This window comes from Rhincodon typus, chromosome 21 (assembly GCF_021869965.1).
Source record: "Rhincodon typus isolate 14 chromosome 21, sRhiTyp1.1, whole genome shotgun sequence".
Lineage (NCBI taxonomy): Eukaryota > Metazoa > Chordata > Chondrichthyes > Orectolobiformes > Rhincodontidae > Rhincodon > Rhincodon typus.
This window is the reverse complement of record NC_063352.1, coordinates 5,711,390-5,730,510: the sequence shown is the minus strand read 5'-3', so window position 1 is coordinate 5,730,510 and position 19,121 is coordinate 5,711,390. Positions and strand designations below refer to the sequence as shown.

General features: G+C 38.6%; 1 protein-coding gene across 4 annotated transcripts in view; it reads right to left on the bottom strand.

The window, feature by feature from the left end:
- Positions 1-19,121, bottom strand: part of mrtfba (myocardin related transcription factor Ba) — a 242,285-nt gene that overhangs the window by 194,672 nt on the left and 28,492 nt on the right. For 3 of the 4 annotated variants that reach the window (XM_048609801.1, XM_048609803.1, XM_048609804.1), the window contains exon 2: positions 15,369-15,447. The exons of the other annotated variant lie outside the window; for it this stretch is intronic. The gene's annotated coding sequence lies outside the window, so the exon portion shown is untranslated. The remainder of the gene's footprint in view (positions 1-15,368; positions 15,448-19,121) is intronic. 4 annotated transcript variants of the gene reach the window in all.

Sequence of the window (19,121 nt, the reverse complement as noted above, 5' to 3'; positions counted from 1 at the left end):
TGTATTTTCAAATAAAACAAGAGGACAATCAGGTAAATATGTCCCATCTGGTAAATCTCCCAATAAAATCTTTACATGGAGTTGCCACGTAACTTGAAAAACACAAGAGTTCTTTAATAAAGCAGGCTGCAAAGCGAAGTAACAACTTGCTATCCACTTATTGTCACTTCCATACTGCTTTTGAAAGGCACAATGAGTTAGATATGGCAACCTTTTCTTGAATCCGTGCTCTGAAAGTTCCTAATAAAAAAGGAGGAGGAAATGGAAAGGTTTAGGTCTTCTTAGCATACCCTCCAGTGTTTGACAACCAACTTTTAGTTGTTCTGACAAAATTGTATTATTCCATATTAAAGGCACTATACAAACATTCATGTTGAATCTAAAGCTCTGCTTTGTGCTTATTGAAAAGTTCAAATCCAAATAAAATTTCACTGTGTACTTACATAACTGATTTCCATATTATTCAACTAGCTGTCGTTTACCTTTCTCGTAAAGAAGTTTAACTCGACAATACTTTTATGAATCAAATATCCATTGTACACCTTTGTGTTAGAAGTCTCAAGAGATTTAGGATCACATGGAGCTATGTTTAAATAGATAACTTTAACATTGCCTAATTAAGTTTTGATTACTGCAAATCTGGAGCAGAATTAAAACTGGTTAAGAATGCGAAATTTGTTGGCACAATCTGTTGTGCTTTCTCTTGTACAGAATCTTGCTTTTGTTGGCAGAACATTTCAGGAACGAGTTGATAAATTTAAACTCAACAAAATGTGATTTAACTCGAACGATCAGGTTTTCCAGACAGAATAGCTAAAAATTTTTATCCCAAGATTTCCTGCATTTGCTCCCTCCTCATGAACATTTTGTCTGTACATTCTGCTACAATTCCTCAATTTGCAGTATTCCTTCTATGCCTCTCCCTAGTGTCCATGCTTGATGCCGGGTCAGTGTATACTGGTAAATCAATCATTCAGTGATGTAGAAGCAGAAATATTAACAGCTATTGGATAGCAACAATGGTCTCTTTCACCTGGGACAATGAAGCCAATTTTGCTGGAATAATTAGTATCCAATGGTTCAGATTGTACAGCAAAAACAATATTGCTGGACTTTGTCATTTTATAAATACTCCAGTGATTACTCTACTGAAACATTAGATCATGTTAAATTGAGGAACCAATTTATCTTCAAGGTGTGGATGCCAACTGACAACAGTAAAGGATCCAAACCAGTATTTCATAACACTACTTTTCTTCCACCCAATGCCACCTCCCACCACACCAAAAATAAAAATTAGACTTCTTGTCTGCAAATGACTTCTGATATAAATCTATAGCTTGATCTGTAATTTTAAAAATCTGCAGGGGTCAATGTGATTAAATACTAGTAGATAAGGTATGATCATCCAGACAGGGAGAATAAAACAAAATATAATTTAACATGAAGAATCAGTCTCTCTTAAATCACCTTTATTAAATTCTTCACGCAAAGAAAAGTAGAGGAGAATAAAGAGGTGGAATTGGTAAAACATGGTATTTCAGACCTACAGCAATATGCAACACAAGAGATTAACGACGAAGCCCAGGGTGTCCGCATTCAGGAGATAGTTAGCATAACAGATTGAAATATGGCTGCAAACCAGAAAATGGGACATAAATTAATGGGAGCTCATTAGGTTGGCAAAAAAAAAAGGAAATGATGTTAAGCCAGTGTCACCATATGCACAATTCTCTAAAATTGGAGTTTATGGGATTGAAATAATGATTGAACTAATGATTGAAATAATAATGAAAAAAATATAGGCAGATTTTTTAAATAAAAAAAATCATGGAATGTTAACATCTCTGATATGGGCAGTACTTTGCATATCCCCAACTGCCCTAGCGAAGGTTGTGATGATTTCACTTCTTGAACTACGGACGCACGTGGCAAATACATCCATGGTGCTGTTAGGAAGGATGTACCAGGAATTTGACTCAATGACAGTGAAGAATCAGAGGTGATACAGTTCCACGTCAGAAATGTGCGCAACTTGGAATGTTAATGCTCCCACAGATCTGCCATCTTTGTCCTTCTAGGTAGCAATGGTCATGAGCTTGGAAGGTGCTGTTGAAAGAGGCTTGGCAAGTTGTTTTAGTGCATCCTATATGAGGCACACCTGCCTATCAGTGATTGAGAAAATGAATGAAGGAGGTGGTTGGATGCCAAATCAAGTCAGTTGCCTTGTCCAGGATGGTGTTAAGCTTTTTGAAGCTGCACTCATCCAGGCAAGTGGGGAGTATTCCATTATACTCCTAACTTGTGCAATGTAGAACGTGGACAAGATTTGGAGATACAGGAGGTGAATTATTCAACAGAATTCCCAGCCTCTGACCTACAACTGCAGCCAGAGTATGTTTCAGCACTATTTATGCACAGTATGCTAATTATGCTTCTGGTCAATGATAACCAACAGAATGTTAATAGTAGGGGTTTCAACCATAATAATGCCATTGAACGTTAAGATCTAATGGTTAGATGGTCTCATTGGAAATGGTCATTGCCTGGCATTTGTAGAACACAAATGTTGCTTGCCACTTATCTATCAGCCCAAGCCAAATGCTATTGCTTTTGCTTCACGAGGACAAGGATTGCTTCATTATTTAAGGAGCCTTCACTGACCACAGGAACTCTTGTAACAATGTTCAGAGGCTGATATGATTGGCCTCTGACAATTACTGTAGCTGTTGTGTTAGGTATGCCCCAATTGATGATGAGCTTTATACCCTTCATTCTAATTGATGTCTATTTTACTGGGGCCCCTTGTTGCCACACTCTTGATGTCAGGGGCAGTCACTCTCAATTAATCTTTTGTCCACATATGAATCAAAGCTGTAATAAGGTTTGGGGTGTAGCTCTGGCACAAAGCAAAGGAAATATTAATGGGCAGATTATTGCTGATTCAGTATTACTTGACAGCATCGTCAGTGTCACCTTCCATCACTTTTGATGCATAACAATACCACCTATATAGTCCCCTCCAAACCATACCTTCACATGGCTTTTCCCCATTGTGTCCCCATTTGAAGGCTTAAAACTTATTGGGGCCCATCAGTGAGAGTGGTGTGGAAGGAGTGGTAGTTGGGGGGGGGGGGAATGGGAGGATAAGATCCATCAGAGAAGAGAGAGGGGCTGACCGTAAAATTTCAGCTTGCGATTCCAACTGGGTCTTTGCCCCACTCTGTACACCATCCTGACTTGGAACTATATCACTATTCCTTCACTGTTACTTTGTCAAAATCTTAAAACTACCTTCAGTACTGTGGGTGTATCTACACCATGTAGACTTCTATGTTACAAGATGACCACCATCTTTTCAAGGACAATCAGGGATAGGCAACAAGTGCTGCCCTTGTCAGCAACGTCCATATCTTGTGAATTTTTTTTCCTCAAAAGTATAAATGGACTTACAGTATTATTGAGGATTGACAGACTATAGCATGCACACGGTGGTCATAACTATCTTTGTGCCAACTGAGAAAATGGTTCATCCTAAATAGTGGTTTACATACTTCCACAAACCATGGAGGTGGAAGGTGGAGTGGGACAGTAACACACACCAGAAACAAGCATACCACAACATCAACCAAGAAGCCAGAATAGGAGCTTTGGTCTCCTCTCGTTGGAAAAGTCAGGAACAGGATTTGAACCATCAAACTTCTGTCTCTTGGGTAAAAGTGTTATCCTTAAGCTAAAGGCTGATCTGCACTTATTAGTATCTTTTACATCAAGGTGCCCAAAGTCCTTCACTACAAAGTGCTTTCAAACTCTGAACACTGCTGCAGTACATAGGAATGCAACAGAGATAATTGCCTAGAAAATAAATTTTAGCGTGTTAGCTGAAACAGAAGCATTATCCAACACAAATTCCCTACTTCCAATAACAAACAATTCCATCATGTTCACTGTAGAGGATAAATGGAACCTCCATTTATTGTCACATCAGACAAATAGCACATCTGACAGCGCAGCCTTCCCTCAGTTTGGTATCAGCCCAAAACAAAAGGGACAAGTCTGGAGAGAGGTTTAAAAGAGGCCAGAGTTGCAGTCCAAAATCAAGGTGGGCAGCACTTACTGTTCCCAAATTGGGCATTATTAGCTTCTCAGAAACATGGTTTATATTAATACATTAGTTCCTGAAATTCAAGGGGCAGAGTAGGACAGACAGCCAGCAGTGTATTTTTTAAAGAGGGGATACAATTGCAAGAGCATTGGGGGGTGGCTACTGAACAACAGGGAGAAGTTGAAGCAAGTTTGATGCCATACTCAATGCCTAATCTAAACCTCCAAGACATCTGGAACAACAAGATGGGGTACTAGAAGAGTAATAAGACATCAAGGAATGTGAGCCAAAGGAGATTTCAAGTCCACACCGACTTACAGAGCATCCCACCCAGACCCATCTCCCTATAACCCACCTCATCTACATACTGAACACTATGGGCAATTTAGCATGGCCAATCCACCTAGCCCGCACATCTTTGGACTGTAGGAGGAAACCGGAGCACTGGAGAAAACCCACGCAGACCCGGGGAGAATGTGCAAACTCCACACAGACAGTCGCTGGAGGATGGAATTGAACCCGGGTGCCTGGCGCTGTGAGGCAACAATGCTAACCACTGAGACTCCGTGCTGCCCTATAAAGCTATACAAAAACAGAAACAAAGCATAAAATGCATCAATAAAGAATTAAGTTGGATTGGAGAAGTATTTCTCTTCTAGAGATTTACTGCAGTCCTACTGCTGGATATCACTAATTGTTGCAATTTTTATCTTTTACATCAGATTTCTGAATTGAGTTCTTACTTTGTAAATATGGATTTAAACCCAAGAATGACTGCTCTTTAAGTCAAAATTAATTAATTACTAAATCAGTAGCAATATTTTCTTCTCTTCGATTTTAGCCTGGTTCCCACGGATAAAATGCCCTGCTGTTTGACCGGATACTGTTCCTTCCAGATGTTTACACCAAGCTTGCTTTTTCATTGTTTAAAAAGAGCAATTGTCCTTACTATTCTGACCCTGATGACCCTAGAACTACATACCAGGACAATGAATAGCTTTACAAGATGTGGTGAACTGATAGTGATGGATTAGTGAACTATATACTTTTGAGACACATCATCAAGGATGAGCGAACAATTAGAATTTTGCAGAGCATGAACATTTTGCTAAGTCTGTACAATAGAAAAAGCTCATGATTTGTTCAAACCTTTTGCTTTGAGAAACTCTGATGGAAGCCTCAAAAGGCTGGAATAAAGCCAGAAATTTGGTTCAAGGACACTGCTTCCAGAATTCATTGCTACAACCAAGTAGTCAATGGGGAGGGTACATCAAGAGGTGTGTGCACGCATACAATGTTTTACTTCATTTTAATAACGTTATTTCCTCTTTTCTTCTTACCCTAATGTATAATATCACATTAATAATTGTTTTATAATCACAGAATCCCTACAGTGTGGAAACAGGCCATTCAGCCCAACAAATCTACACCGTCCCTCCAAAGAGCATCACACCCCTGCATTTCCCCATGTCTAACCCACCTAACCTGAATATTCCTAGGCACTACGGGCAATTTAGCATGGCCAATCCAACTACCCTTCACATCTTTGGACTGTGGGAGGAAACCAGAGCACCCAGACAAAACCCACGAAATCGTAGGGAGAATGTGCAAACTCCACACAGACAGTCGCCCAAAGGTCCCTGGCACTGTGAGGCAGCAGTGCTAACCACTGAGCCATCGCGCTCCCATCTTGTTATTTTCATTGACTTGATAAATTATTGGGTATCATTCATTCTCTGTTGTTACACTCAGAGTGTGACTCCAAACCCAAATGAAACTCTATAGACTTTCACGCTGCAATGCTGACATCTGGCATCAATGAATCAAGGATGTGGTAAATGTGGATTCCCTGCAGGCCTTCAAATCAGTGCATGGCAAGTTTCTGAGGGAGGAGGATACCGGGAACAGTGATGGACATGAACTGCCCTGGTCTCTTATGGTTTGCTTTATTGAATCAAAGAAGAACTTCTCACTTGGGTTTCATCTCAGAGAGGTGGGTTTATAGTCTATTTGATAACATTTCAAGATAGGAAGCTCCTGATGGACGAGATAGTCTTATTAACATTGCAATTTTTTTTTTTTTTTTTTTTTTTTTTTTAAAAAGTCATATGGGACGCTGAAACCAGCTAAACCAACATTTATTGCCCATCTCTAATTAATGCTGCATCCCACATGGAGGCTTGGAGATGACTTGGACGCGATGATATTCTCAGGCAGTTGCTGCTTTAGTCTTTCTAGGTTTTGGAAAGTGCTGTCACAGAAATTTTGGTGAATTACTGAAGTGCGTCTTATAAACAGAACACACTGCTGAACTTTAGTGGTGGTGTAGGGAGTGAATGGTGAAGGTGGGGGGTGAAGTGCCAGTCAGCTGCTTTGTTCTGGATGGTGTCAAAATTCTTCAGTGTTATTGCAGCTGTACTTATCCAGGCATGCAGAGAACATTCTATCACACTCCTGACATACATAGCTGGTCCAGTTCAGTTTTTGGTCAATGCAAACCCCCAAAATATTAATGCTGAGGGTTTCAGCAGTAGCGATGCTATTAAATATAAAAGGGCTTTGGTAAGGTTAGTTCAGTTCGTAGTTCTATCAGCTGACTTGAATAGGAAGGCTGGCCTGGAATTTCAGTGCAGTACTAAAGTGCTACATTGTTGTTAGATGCTAGTACTTGGGTAAAATATCAAACTTGCCTGTTGAAATGGACATAAAAGATCCAATGGCAGTAGTTGAAGAGTCAGGAATTCTCCTAGAGTCCTGGTCAACACAGCCCCTCAAGCAAACCCAGCAAAAACAAACAAACAATTTGTCAAAATAATGGAAGAATAAAAGAGTTCACGATGTTCAGTGTTAGATCATAAAAATGTCCAGTAATTGGTGAAGGGGAAATAAGCCAGAATTTCTGATTCACTAAATTACAGGATGATTTGCTCGGCCATCTGCCTCGCCAAAACTGAAACAAACATCTCACTGTGGACACGTGCATTGTGAAGTTGCTGGACATATGCTATTAATAAGAATTAATCTCACTGAAGCTATTTAGGTTTGGTAACTCATGTCTCAAAGATTTGATTAATAACTTGACTTATGCTTCTGATGTACCAGATAAGCTCGAGGTCCAGAAAGGGAACAATGGAACCCTAGTCTCATGCTCATAGACCTAAAAACTTCACTGCATTACCTACGTCTCCTCCTCTGAATCAGATCACAATTTACACCTTTGACCCATAAGTGGCTGGTATCAAATTTAGCTTTCTAACAGTCAGTGTTATTACTCACTTTAACATAACATACAATTGAGTTGTAGTAACTTGTGCATCAAGTTTTGAACATTGATTTTTCTTCTCTTTTTCCTTTTAATCCATTTCATCTTTGTCCTTTCTATCTTAATTCAAATGTAATTTATCCTATTTCCATTTTTTCATTCTATTTGCTCGGTTATTTTCTCTGTCCTTTTATTTCATTCGTTATGAAGATAGCCCACTGGAATGGCATCCATGAGATTCCAGATCCCTTTGACAAGCTGCACCATTATAAATTTGCATTTACAACACTTGCAGTGCAAAATTTTCATTTGCTAGAGGGAGGTTTTAAAAAAAAAACAAAATCCAATATATACCACACACTATTGAGATGTCTGTTCCAACAATTTCTGGGTCAGTGTGTACAATGCAACTGCCACATTTGGTTATGGTGACAAAAATCTCCATTTGGACTGTCCAAAGACCAACAAGGTATTATATAAATCCAAGTTTTATTCACATTTCTGATGTAAACAAATGCACAATTAAAATTATAGCACAAAATAAATACATACTGACAAATTATCAGCTCAAAAAAAATTACAAAATGTTTTAGTACTTCAAACGGCAAACTATTACAGCTAAGTAGCTGTCAGCGGTTGCTTAGCAATGGCTAAGACTATGATTCCAGGTACTTCCTTTTCTTGTCTTTCATTCAAATAATCAGCTGTTGGTATGTAAAATCTGCTGCCAAAAGTTTTAAACAGTAAAATTTTAACTCCAAAACAAAAAAAAAAACTTCAATGCTAGATTTTCCCATTAAGGATTTAGCTTCCATCTTTATTTCTCATTTAAGGTCTTAATATCATAGGAATCATTTAAAAACAAAAAATATTGTTTCATAAATTTTATTTATTCTCAAAATCTCAATTTGTTCTCAGTAGTATTTGAAAACCCACAGGGTGAACTTTAGGAAGTAAAATAAAGATCATATTGCCCTCTTTCTCAGTCCTGCTTCCCTTTTTTCTGAATTCGCCTTTCACTTGACAAAACAAATCAGCAACAGTAAGAAGGAAATCTGATTTTAACAAAGTAATTTGTGCGCATAGAATTTTTATTATTCCAAGACTCGAAAGTACTCGAAAATAGTCTTGCAACATCCCAGTTCATATTAACTCCCCAGTATTCAGAAATGCAGGGAACATAATAACCTTAATTACAATAAATAGAAATATTTTTCCATCAGTAATTGACAGCACTTCCCCAAATAATGATGATAACCTTCAGCACTGTGATAATACAACTAATGTGCCACTTCACAGGTGTTTACCATGGACTTGATCCTCAATGCAGCAATATAAAAAGTCAGTGGAGCCCAAACTCCAATCAAGTGTAGGAACAGGTCATGTGAATCTAAATAAGCTTACATATGTAGGGTCTTTCTAAAACAGTCAAATTGGATGCCCTTCACTTGTGTTGTTTAAGTCAACAGATTTCCAAGTGAGGTCATCTCCATCTTTACTCAGTATATTAAGCACTATGAACAGCAGTGACTAAGAAATTCATTTCACTTTTTTGTATAGGCTTGCTTACTGGCATGTAGTTACTAAATTTTCTACATGATGGCTTTTGCCAATCAAGTTGAAAATTGCAGAGTTGAGCAAGAGGTTCCCAGCACTAAGTCAAAAGGCACCAAGGGATACTCACACAGGAGTCTGGAAACAACTGATATGGCCTCTAATGGGTGCATATTGCAGTTCTTTTGTTCAGTATGAACTGGATACTTAGTATTTCAAAGTATCCCAATGACATCAATTACAGATCCAACATTAATGGTAAAATTCATACAATACAAAGTATTCCTCTTGCACTGTCAGAGCAGAATCAACACTATAAAAAGTCTGAATACATTTCCTGTTCAACTGAACTTCCATTTCAAAACCAGCACCAAACGGTCACTGCTTTTCACTCAGATGCAGTTCCTGCTAGGGCTTCCTCTCATTCTTGCATACATATTTTTCCACGTTGACTAGTGTTTCTCATCTCTAATTTGTACCTATAAATTTTTGTTAACAGAAGATTCAACAATAGTTGATAAACCAACATGGAATATGGATTATGCAAGTGATAAATAATTCGAAATATTTGTAAATAATTGAGGCAGATTTCTGTTGTTTTAATGGGATCCTAAACTCTCAAAATGATCTTCAGAGCTGGGAACTTGTACCTCAGCTGAAGACAATGCTCGAAATTAATGTCACGATTGGTAACAGATACTGTGGATCTACTGGGAAGTTCAATTTGAAGGGTGCCTTTAAATTTATACAGTTCAATTTATACATAACATCCAACTTGAAAACAGAACACAAAAATCCCCAAAGTTTTTCCTAGAAAATATATCATGCCACAGAAACAGCCATTAGGCATACGGGAATTCGATGGAAAGAAAAAAGGCTAAGGTATAGTGAATTCACTTTCTAGCATATCTATACCATCATGATGCAAATTACATTATTTAAAATGTTCACTGTTGAAACTTTACAGACTTTTCAGAAGGCAATTTGTGAAGTTTCAGTAAAAATTATTTTGAAAGTCTGTTTGGAAAATGTGGTTTTCCTCGACAGCAGTCACTGAAGGCCAACATTCACAGGCTTCATCATTTTTATATTCAAAGATACATTTATCATTTTGTATGGACTGTACCAAACAATTTATGACTGGCAGCAATAATCCAAATTTAGTGTCTTCAGTTTTTATTCAAAATGATGAATCTGAAGTCAAGCAGCTCACTACAACTTTCTTGAGAGCACCTAGAGATGGGCAATAAAGGCTGGCACAGGCATCATCACCTACATCAGTGAATAAAACAAACGAAAGGAGTTCATCTAAGAAAATAAAACATGAGTCCTAGACTTAATGATAGACAAATGATACTATGAAAGTTGTCGCTAACTCTTCAGTTCAATATATATTTGTATCAGGAATAAGCATATAAAGAGATTAGGTTACAACATAGTACAATATAAGCAGATATTGAAACAGAAATGTCTATAGCTTTTTATATTAAATAGTGCTACTAGATTTGTTTTTCAATTTAATGAGGCTGTGGTTACTTAGCATTTATTGAACAATGTTTCCCAGAATTAATCATTGGCAGATGAAATGGAAAATATTTCCATTGCCAAACCTAGATGAAATACACCATTCACTCATACAAAGTTGCTTGGAACTTTAGAAGGTGCGAGCTCAGACTTTTTTTTAAAAAAACAGTTTTTAAAAAAAATTTTAGAAGGTGACATTTGAGCGTTTTAGTTGGATGATTTCAGTTTGAAGATATCAGAACTGAGCAAATCAAAAGGGTTTCTCTTTACTGCCCGATTTGTTGGGTTAGTAAGATGTACCCTTTTGCATTACCTATCCAGAAACCTCAAATTTGAGGTGTTCCTATTCAGTTCTTCAGTATTTAATGTTGTCTGTCTTTCTTTTGGTAATTACTATAACATGCACTTTATTCATCTGAATAGTTTGACCAAAGAACTTATATTCTTTACCATCATTCTTTAGATGATTCCAAACAGCCATTACTGATTTCCTTATAGGCTCTCGCAACATCCATCTGGTAAATTATGAACTCACTATAAGCACACAGCATCGATACACCAAGTGCTGGGCACCATAGCTGCTATTTTAATGGTGTTTTGCTCATGTGCCAAAGTACGAGATGGAATAAAAGTTGCAACTAATTTAAATGACGATTTCTAAGGTTTTAGAGAAGATTTGTAGCTCGGGTTGAGGAAGTTGTTGTTGGTTGGCTCGCCGAGCTGGTTCATTGTTACACAGATGTTTCATTACCCTGCTGGGTAACATCATCAGTGCAGCCTCCGCTGAAGAGCTGTTGTGTTTTCCCACCTGTCATTTAAACTCTGGTGTCCTTAGAGCTGGATTACCTCACTTCCTGTTTTCCTTCACAACGGCGTATATATAGGATCTAGCTCTATATGTTTATTGATGGCTTTCTTAATGGAGAACCAGGCCTCTAGGAATTCCCATGCTTGTCTCTGCTTCACCTGTCCCAGGATCCTGGTGTTGTCCCAATCGAATTGGTAGTTTTCCTTATCCATGTGGATGGAGATGAGTGAGTATTGGTCGTGTCTTTTTGTTGCCAGTTGATGTTCACGTACTCTTGTGGTGTTGGTAACTGGCAACAAAAAGACTAGACCAATATTCACTCATCTCCATCCACATGGATAAGGAAACTAAGTAAGCCATCAATAAACGCATAGAGCTAGACCCCATATACACTCCATTGCAAAGGAAAACCGGAAGTGAGGTAACCCAGCTCAACAGACACCAGAGTTTAAATGACAGGCGGGAAAACAACAGCGCTTCATCGGCGGCTGCACTGATGATGTTACCCAGCAGGGTAATGAAACATCTGCGGAACAATGAACCAGCTCGGTGAGCCAACCAACCACAATAAATGAGGATTTTTTGAAATAGCTTTTATATGGAAAATTATACACACAGTCACATCAACAACTTGCATCCATATAGCACATTTAACCTATAAATCAAACTGTCCACTGCACACAAACTGGGATCGATAATTCATACTCCACTATAGAATAGTTATAGCACAAAAAGTTGTCATTTAGCTCATTTTCCTGTGCTGGCCCTCTGAATGAGTAATTCACTGAGTTCCAGTCCCCGGCCGTCTCTCTATATCTCTAAACATTCTATCTTTTCAAATAATAACTCAATTACCTCAAATATTTCACTCGGAACTGGAACTGACTACCACACAATCAGGCAGTACAATATGAATTCTAACTACTCACTAAACTGGGCCTATCAATTTCTGTCTTGAACCTGCTTAAATGATTAAGTCCTCTGCAGTAAAGAATCCCCCTCATCTCTATCTTAAACAGCCTAACCCTAATCCTGAGTTTGTCCCCATATTCTGGGACCACTAGCCAGGAGAAAACAGCCTATGTACCTAGTCATGCCTGCAAGAATTTAGTAAGTTTTCAATTTGATCACCTTTTATTCTTTTAAACTCGAGAGAATACAAATCCAACTCCCACAGTTTCTTCTCAGTAAGAAAATCCCATCATGCCAGAAATTAATCTGGTGACTTTGCCATACCCCCTCAAGGGCAAGTATATCCTTCCTTAGATAGGGAACCCAAAGCAATACTCCAGGTGAGGTCTCACCAAGGTTCTGTAAAACTGCAGTAAGACATCTTCCCTCTGAACTCCATTCCTCTTGAAATTAATGCCATATTTCATATAATTTCTTGCTGCGCCTACACGCTGGCCTTTAATGCCCAATGGACAAGGATAACCAGATCCGATTGAATACCCTCTTTTCCCATCCTCTTACCATTTAATAAATATTTCTTTCTACCAAAGTGAATAACATCACACTTATTTACAACATAATGGTCTATCCTAGACCATTCACTTAGTCTGTCCAAGTCCGCTTGAAGACCCCTTGCAACCTTCTTATAACTTGCATTCCCACCTAGTTTGGTGTCATCAACGACTGTGAAAATATTCAGTCTCCACATTCAAATCATTTATATATATTGTGAACAGTTGTAGACCTGGAACTGACTCTGGCTGTAGCACTCCAGCAGCAGCCCATCATACTGAGAATGATCAGTTTATTCCAACACTGCTTTCTATTAGTCAATTTTCAATCTATACTGATACACTACCCCCAATCGCACACAAGCTAATTTTACCTACTAACCTCCTGCTTGGAGCCTGTCCTGCCACCTTCAACGATTTGTGTGTGACACTCGTACAAAACAATCACTTCTAAGTAGTAAAATGGACAAAATTAGACAAGCGAGTTTCAAATAATTCATGTTGTTCTGTGGCCTAAAACAATTGTTATTCGAATAAGATATTAGTTTGCTGATTAAATTGAGCAAGAATGAATACTATTTGATTCAGAATTTTTCCCAACTTTACCAATTACTTGTGGTAATATTTAATTTACTATGCATATAATACATGCACAAATTGAGTTAGTTGAGGAATAAATGCTTATAAATATTTGAATGTACAGTCTTCCAGATTTCAGGCATAACAATTTGCTCAACAGGATGGTAGGAGCCTGCAGGAACCTGGTACCATCTTTACAGTCATGCAATCACTACAGCACAGTAAGTCAATCAGCCCATCAAATTAATGTTGGCTCTATGCAGCAATCCAGTTTGTTCCACTGCCAAACACTATCCCCACAACTCTGCAAGTTAAATCTCCCTCGGGAACCATTCTAATAATATTTTGAAACAATTAATTGTCCCTGCTTCCACCATTCTCATGAGCAGCAAGATCTGTTCTGTATTCAGTTGCTATACATTTTGCTATTGAATTGATTCCACATGTACTAACTTATTAAAAGGCTTTTGAAAACTAAATATATTCATGTTTAGAAAGGCCAAAATCCATTATCTGCTGCTTCTGCAACAAATTCCCAAAGAGACTGGTTAAACTCCGAACACTACTTTCCTTTTTAAAATCTCTGCTTTTGTCTTATAAATCCATGACAGTATTTCCCATAACTCCACATTTGAAGCCCTCCAATCAGGTTTCTGCTATTGCCAACATATGGAAACCCTTAAAGTCACACACGACCTATGTGGCTCTGATTGACTATTAATAACTATTCCTCCACAATCATCTTAATCTGTTTGTAGTCTGGGATGAAACTGGCAACACAACTCTATCCCTAGTCACCATCTGCGACAGAACTTTGGTAGCCTTAGCATCCCATTTAGTACCAAGATGAACTCCTATACCCTCTGTAACACCAAGACCATCTACTTGGGCCTCTAACATCAGCTGCATCCTTGCTGCACCAGCTTAGCTGTTGCTTTAGTTTGTTCACAGGATGTGGCCCAGGCGGATATTTATTACCAATCCATTCTAGCCATGGACAGGGAGATGGCGAGTTCTCTTCTTGATATTTTTTCAGTCCTTGGAGTGTAAGAACATCTGCAGTTATGTTTGGAAAGGAGTTTCAGGTTTTGTTGCAGTAACAGCATAGGAACAGCAACGGAACAGCAACGTAGCTCCAAATGAGGATCAGTATGCATCTTGGAGAACGTGAAGGCGATGGTGTTTCCAATGCACCCACTGTCCACAACCATACTATTTTTGTTAGTGCTAGGTACAATAAATTGCCAGAAAATATATCCCTCCCACCAGCACTAACACCACCCCCTATTCCCATTTTGCAAGGGATCATCGATGCGATACTGTGTCAAATGGTGCCTTGATGTCAAGGTCAATCGCCTTTCCTGGTATTTGTGCTTTACTCCCACTGCTAATGTCCTTTTTAAATACTGTTCATCTGTAATGCTTTCCTGTTCAGGTGAGAACTTCTTATGCTTGAAACATTAACTTGTTTGTTTTCTCCACAGATGAGGCCTGGCCTGCCAAATGCCTCCAGAAGTTTTTTGTTTTCCAAACTTTCAGATTTCCAGCATCTGCAATAATGACTAATCAGTGAACTACAGACAACCTGCGCGTTTGGTTCCATGGTTACCTGTATTTGGTTGTAAAACTTCGGTTTCAAATTTTTTTTTTTTTTTCTGAAAAAGCATATTGGTTTAATTGAGCAAATTTGATTTGCTTTCCTTAAGGCAACAATTAAATTTAGGCAATAAGCCCAGAACACAATGATTAATGAACTGGAACATCAAGGTCAGGTCAGTGTAATAGAAAAGGTTGAAGTCTGATTTCAAAGTTTACAATCAAATTCCACTAATTATTAGTAGGAAATATCTGTCTGAATTAGGAGATTTCAAACCAAAGAGACATTACGTACACACACCTCTCAACGTGCATATTCTGACAGCTTTAACTGCACATTTTTTGACTGCTTTCCCTCAGTGGACCCACAAAACCCCATGATCATGGGGCACTGGTTCTACCAGACAAAGTTACTACAGTTTACTACAACCTTGGTCAGAATTCCAATTTGTTTATAAGGCTAATCAAAAGTCTTACCAATGATGTTCCACACCAGAATTCTCTAAATCCAGGTCAGGGAAGGTCAACTTGCATTTAGTATATGTCTGCAGGAGACCTAGCAGAGAAGGTACCATTATTAGTATCGTCAAAAAATCTGCCATTATTGTACTTAATTTAGACCAGGCAGAATTCACTTTTCTAACATGTTCTTTGGCTCAGTACCTATTTAAGTTATAATTGTGGCTGGCCACGAGACATGTTTCTACATGGAGGGCATGATATAAATGTTAGCACTTGTCACTTTCCTTTATCTCAATTCCAATTAGAAAAACATCTCTGGTTTTCAACTCTGTGCATCTTACACGGCCGCAACCATTGTCAAAAAACCCTGGCTCCACCATGATAATAACAAAATCGCTTTCTCCAAAAGAGTCTATTTTTATAGTTAAATCCATTTTAACATTATACTAACCATTAATCGAAGATTTTTGGGGCATTAAAAAAAACGCAATGATTTTGCTGAGAGTAAGTTTTGCTGCTGAATTGTGAACCAAATAAGAAGATATTGGTGTAGTCATCAAGAAGAAACAGTTCATCAACAAGCATGTCAATTCTTGGGGTTCCACCTTAGTTGAACCTCCTATCCCACCAGTGGTTTGAATTCTGCCTGATCAATTATCTTGTATCTGGAACATCAACTCTCCACATATGCTGCCTGAACTTGAGTATTTGCACCATTTCTGTTTTCATTTCCTTTATCTTGGTTTTCTTTCAACTACAGATAATAAATTAGTTATTGATTTAGTCTCTATCTCAGGAAAGATATTATTGCCATAGAAGAAGTGCAACGTAGGCTTGCCAGTCTTCTTCCCAGAATGGTAGAACTGTCTTATGACAAGAGATTGGGCAAGCTTGGCCTACATGCTCTAGAGTTTCAAGGAATGAGTGATGATCTCACTGAAACCTAAAAATACATAGAGATAGACAAGGTAAAAGCAGTTCGGATTTTTCCTCCAGTTGGGTAGTCTAGAACCAGGGACACAATTTAAAATTAGGATGGATGACACTTAAGCTCAAGATATGAAGCAATATTTTCTTTCAGGGATGTGTGAACCTTTGTAATTCTCTACCCCAGAACCTTTGAACATATTTAAGGTAGAGATTAGTAGATTTCTGATAACCAATGGGTATGAGGTGGGTAAAAGGCATTAAAGTGTTCAATCAGCCAGTATAGTGTTGAATGGCAGATCAGCCAATGGGCTGAATAATCTGCTCTTGCTGCTATGTTCCTATGATTCCCACGACAGAGGATAACTGAAGGCAGATGAAAGATAACAGCACGAGAGCTTGAATCAGCTCTCCACATCTGAAATCCCATGTTGATCTTAAATGAAGTGGCCCCAACAAATAGACTCAACTGTAAATATAACCTAACTCTGACTACCTGGTCAATTATCTTCTATTGGTAGTGTTTCTATGTGAACAGAAACAAAAAAAAAATCAATTCGTTGGTGCTACTGTTCAGAACAGGAAGTTCACATTGTGAATAAATCTGACACTAAGGAAGACCTCTCTCATGTAAAAGGCTTAAGTTCTTAATTTTTTTTCCTAATACTTGAATGACTAATAATGTCTATCAACTAAGAAACCATCACAAGATTTCCTGTCTGTTACAGGAAGTATGGACAACAGGAACTTCTTGTCCTTTGTAGCACCATCACTTCTTAAGTTACAACACTAGCAATAATGGAATTGCTTGAACCCATGCAATTTCCCATATCCCCATAATTAGAAAGTCAAAACAGACGGGCACTTAACAAATCATTCAGTGGTTCTTCTGCCCACACACATTTAAATTTAGAATTCAAATTCAGTTCCACTTTTGTGCTTATTTGATTGTGGGTTGTTGTATGTCAGGGAAAAGAATGCTTCCAATTGAAAGGGGGAGCTAACTCCCAGATGATTGGCAGAACCTAGTCTGGGATCAGATTAAATTGCATCCTGGCATCACATCTTGAATGAAGTGATTGCATGTTTAGGTATTTTTAATGAATCTGTTAGGGATGTTAATGACACACCTGTAGAGCAGACGGGACTTGAACCAAGGTCTCCTGGCTCAGAGGTAGGGACACTACACTGCATGACAACAGCCTCTTAAAACACACCCACAAGCTCAAATTCAGCTGCAACAGTGGAGTTTGAATTAGAAGACTTGCAAATATTCACAAAGTGCAATAGTTAGGCACTGAACCTAGCTCAACTGCTTGGAGGCAGCTATGCTCACCACTACGCCACCATGCTTGCTGCAGGGCCTCAATTTTAAGTATTTTTAATCAACCTGTGATGACACAATATGGCATACCTTTGAAGCATGTGGGACTTGAACCAGGGCTCCTGACTCAGAGGTAGGGACATTATCACTGCAGCGCAAGTGCCCAAAAGGGGTTGAGAAACAGATATTTTCTAAATCTGTTCAGTGATGTCATTAGGCATCTCAGGAGCAGGTGGGACTTGAACTCAGGTCTCCTAGTCCAGTGGTAGAGACATTATTAATGTGACATGAGAGCCCTAGGCCTCAATTTTACTTTCTAATCAATCTGTTCAAAGATGTTATGAAACAGGCAGGACTTAAACTCAGATGTTCTGATCCATAGGTAGGGACACCAACACTTCCCCAAAAGAGTCTGTGCCTCAATGTGAAGTTACAGGTATGAAAAACACACCTAAAGTGGAGAAGTTCCTGCTATAAATAGGCAATTCTGACTAAGTAATTGAATCCATAACAATCCTGAAAACAGGCCTGTACAGAGTAGTTGTGGGGGCTTTACCACAAGGCCAGAAAGTTGATCAAGAAGCAAATGCAAGTCATTATAAAATGCAATTAATTTATACGTTAAGCCAACTCCTCAAAAAAAAAAGGATTTTCCCAATAAGACCCCATTCTGTGGCTTCAAAATTGTTGTGACTGCTGAATGAGACCAGAGAAACTGGGAAAACAGCAGTAATAACTTGGTCAGAGCACTCTAGCACCCATTGCTGCCTCAGAGCAAAAGATCCCAACATTTCAGCTCACAAGCCCATCTGGGGTCCCACACTCCAGTTTGGGAAGCCCTAGCCAAAACGCAAGGTCATGACTGACCTGTTCTTCAAACCTTGGTGGTGTTCTGCACTCTGGATCTAGGTCGCACAAGTTACAGCAATTGTTCAGCTGTCATAAGTTCTTCCCTGTAGCGTTGATAAATCTATTGATGCTCCAGGCAGTGCAGCATAGTTTGTGCAAAACTGCTTCCCATGAACAAATTCGCCAACTTGAAGAAGTATAGCTGCAACTGTATCCTTCACCCTGGCAATCATACCACCAATACTATTTGATGTCATATAGTTGTGCAAGTCTCACTAAGAAAATAGATGTGAATATTGACAACCAATTCCTATTTGGCTGTCTCAAATTGCTCCCGGCCTCAAAATAAAGTGATACGCAAACATTCCAGCTAATAGCGTTATGTAATACTTGTAATCAGTCACCACTAGGATTCAAACCAAAAAAACAGTAGGTTGAATAAGGTTCTTTGTTACAAACAGACTAGTACATAGAAACAATGCTTGTAGTAAATTTCCATCGCACTATGTCTCATCAACATTTGGATCCAGTTCTACAAGATTTAAATGGTTGAAGTGTACACAAGATGGTTTTCAGGCATAGTAGGAACTGCAGATGCTGCAGAATCCGAGACAACAAGGTGCAGGGCTGGATGAACACAGCAGGCCAAGCAGCATCATAGGAGCAGA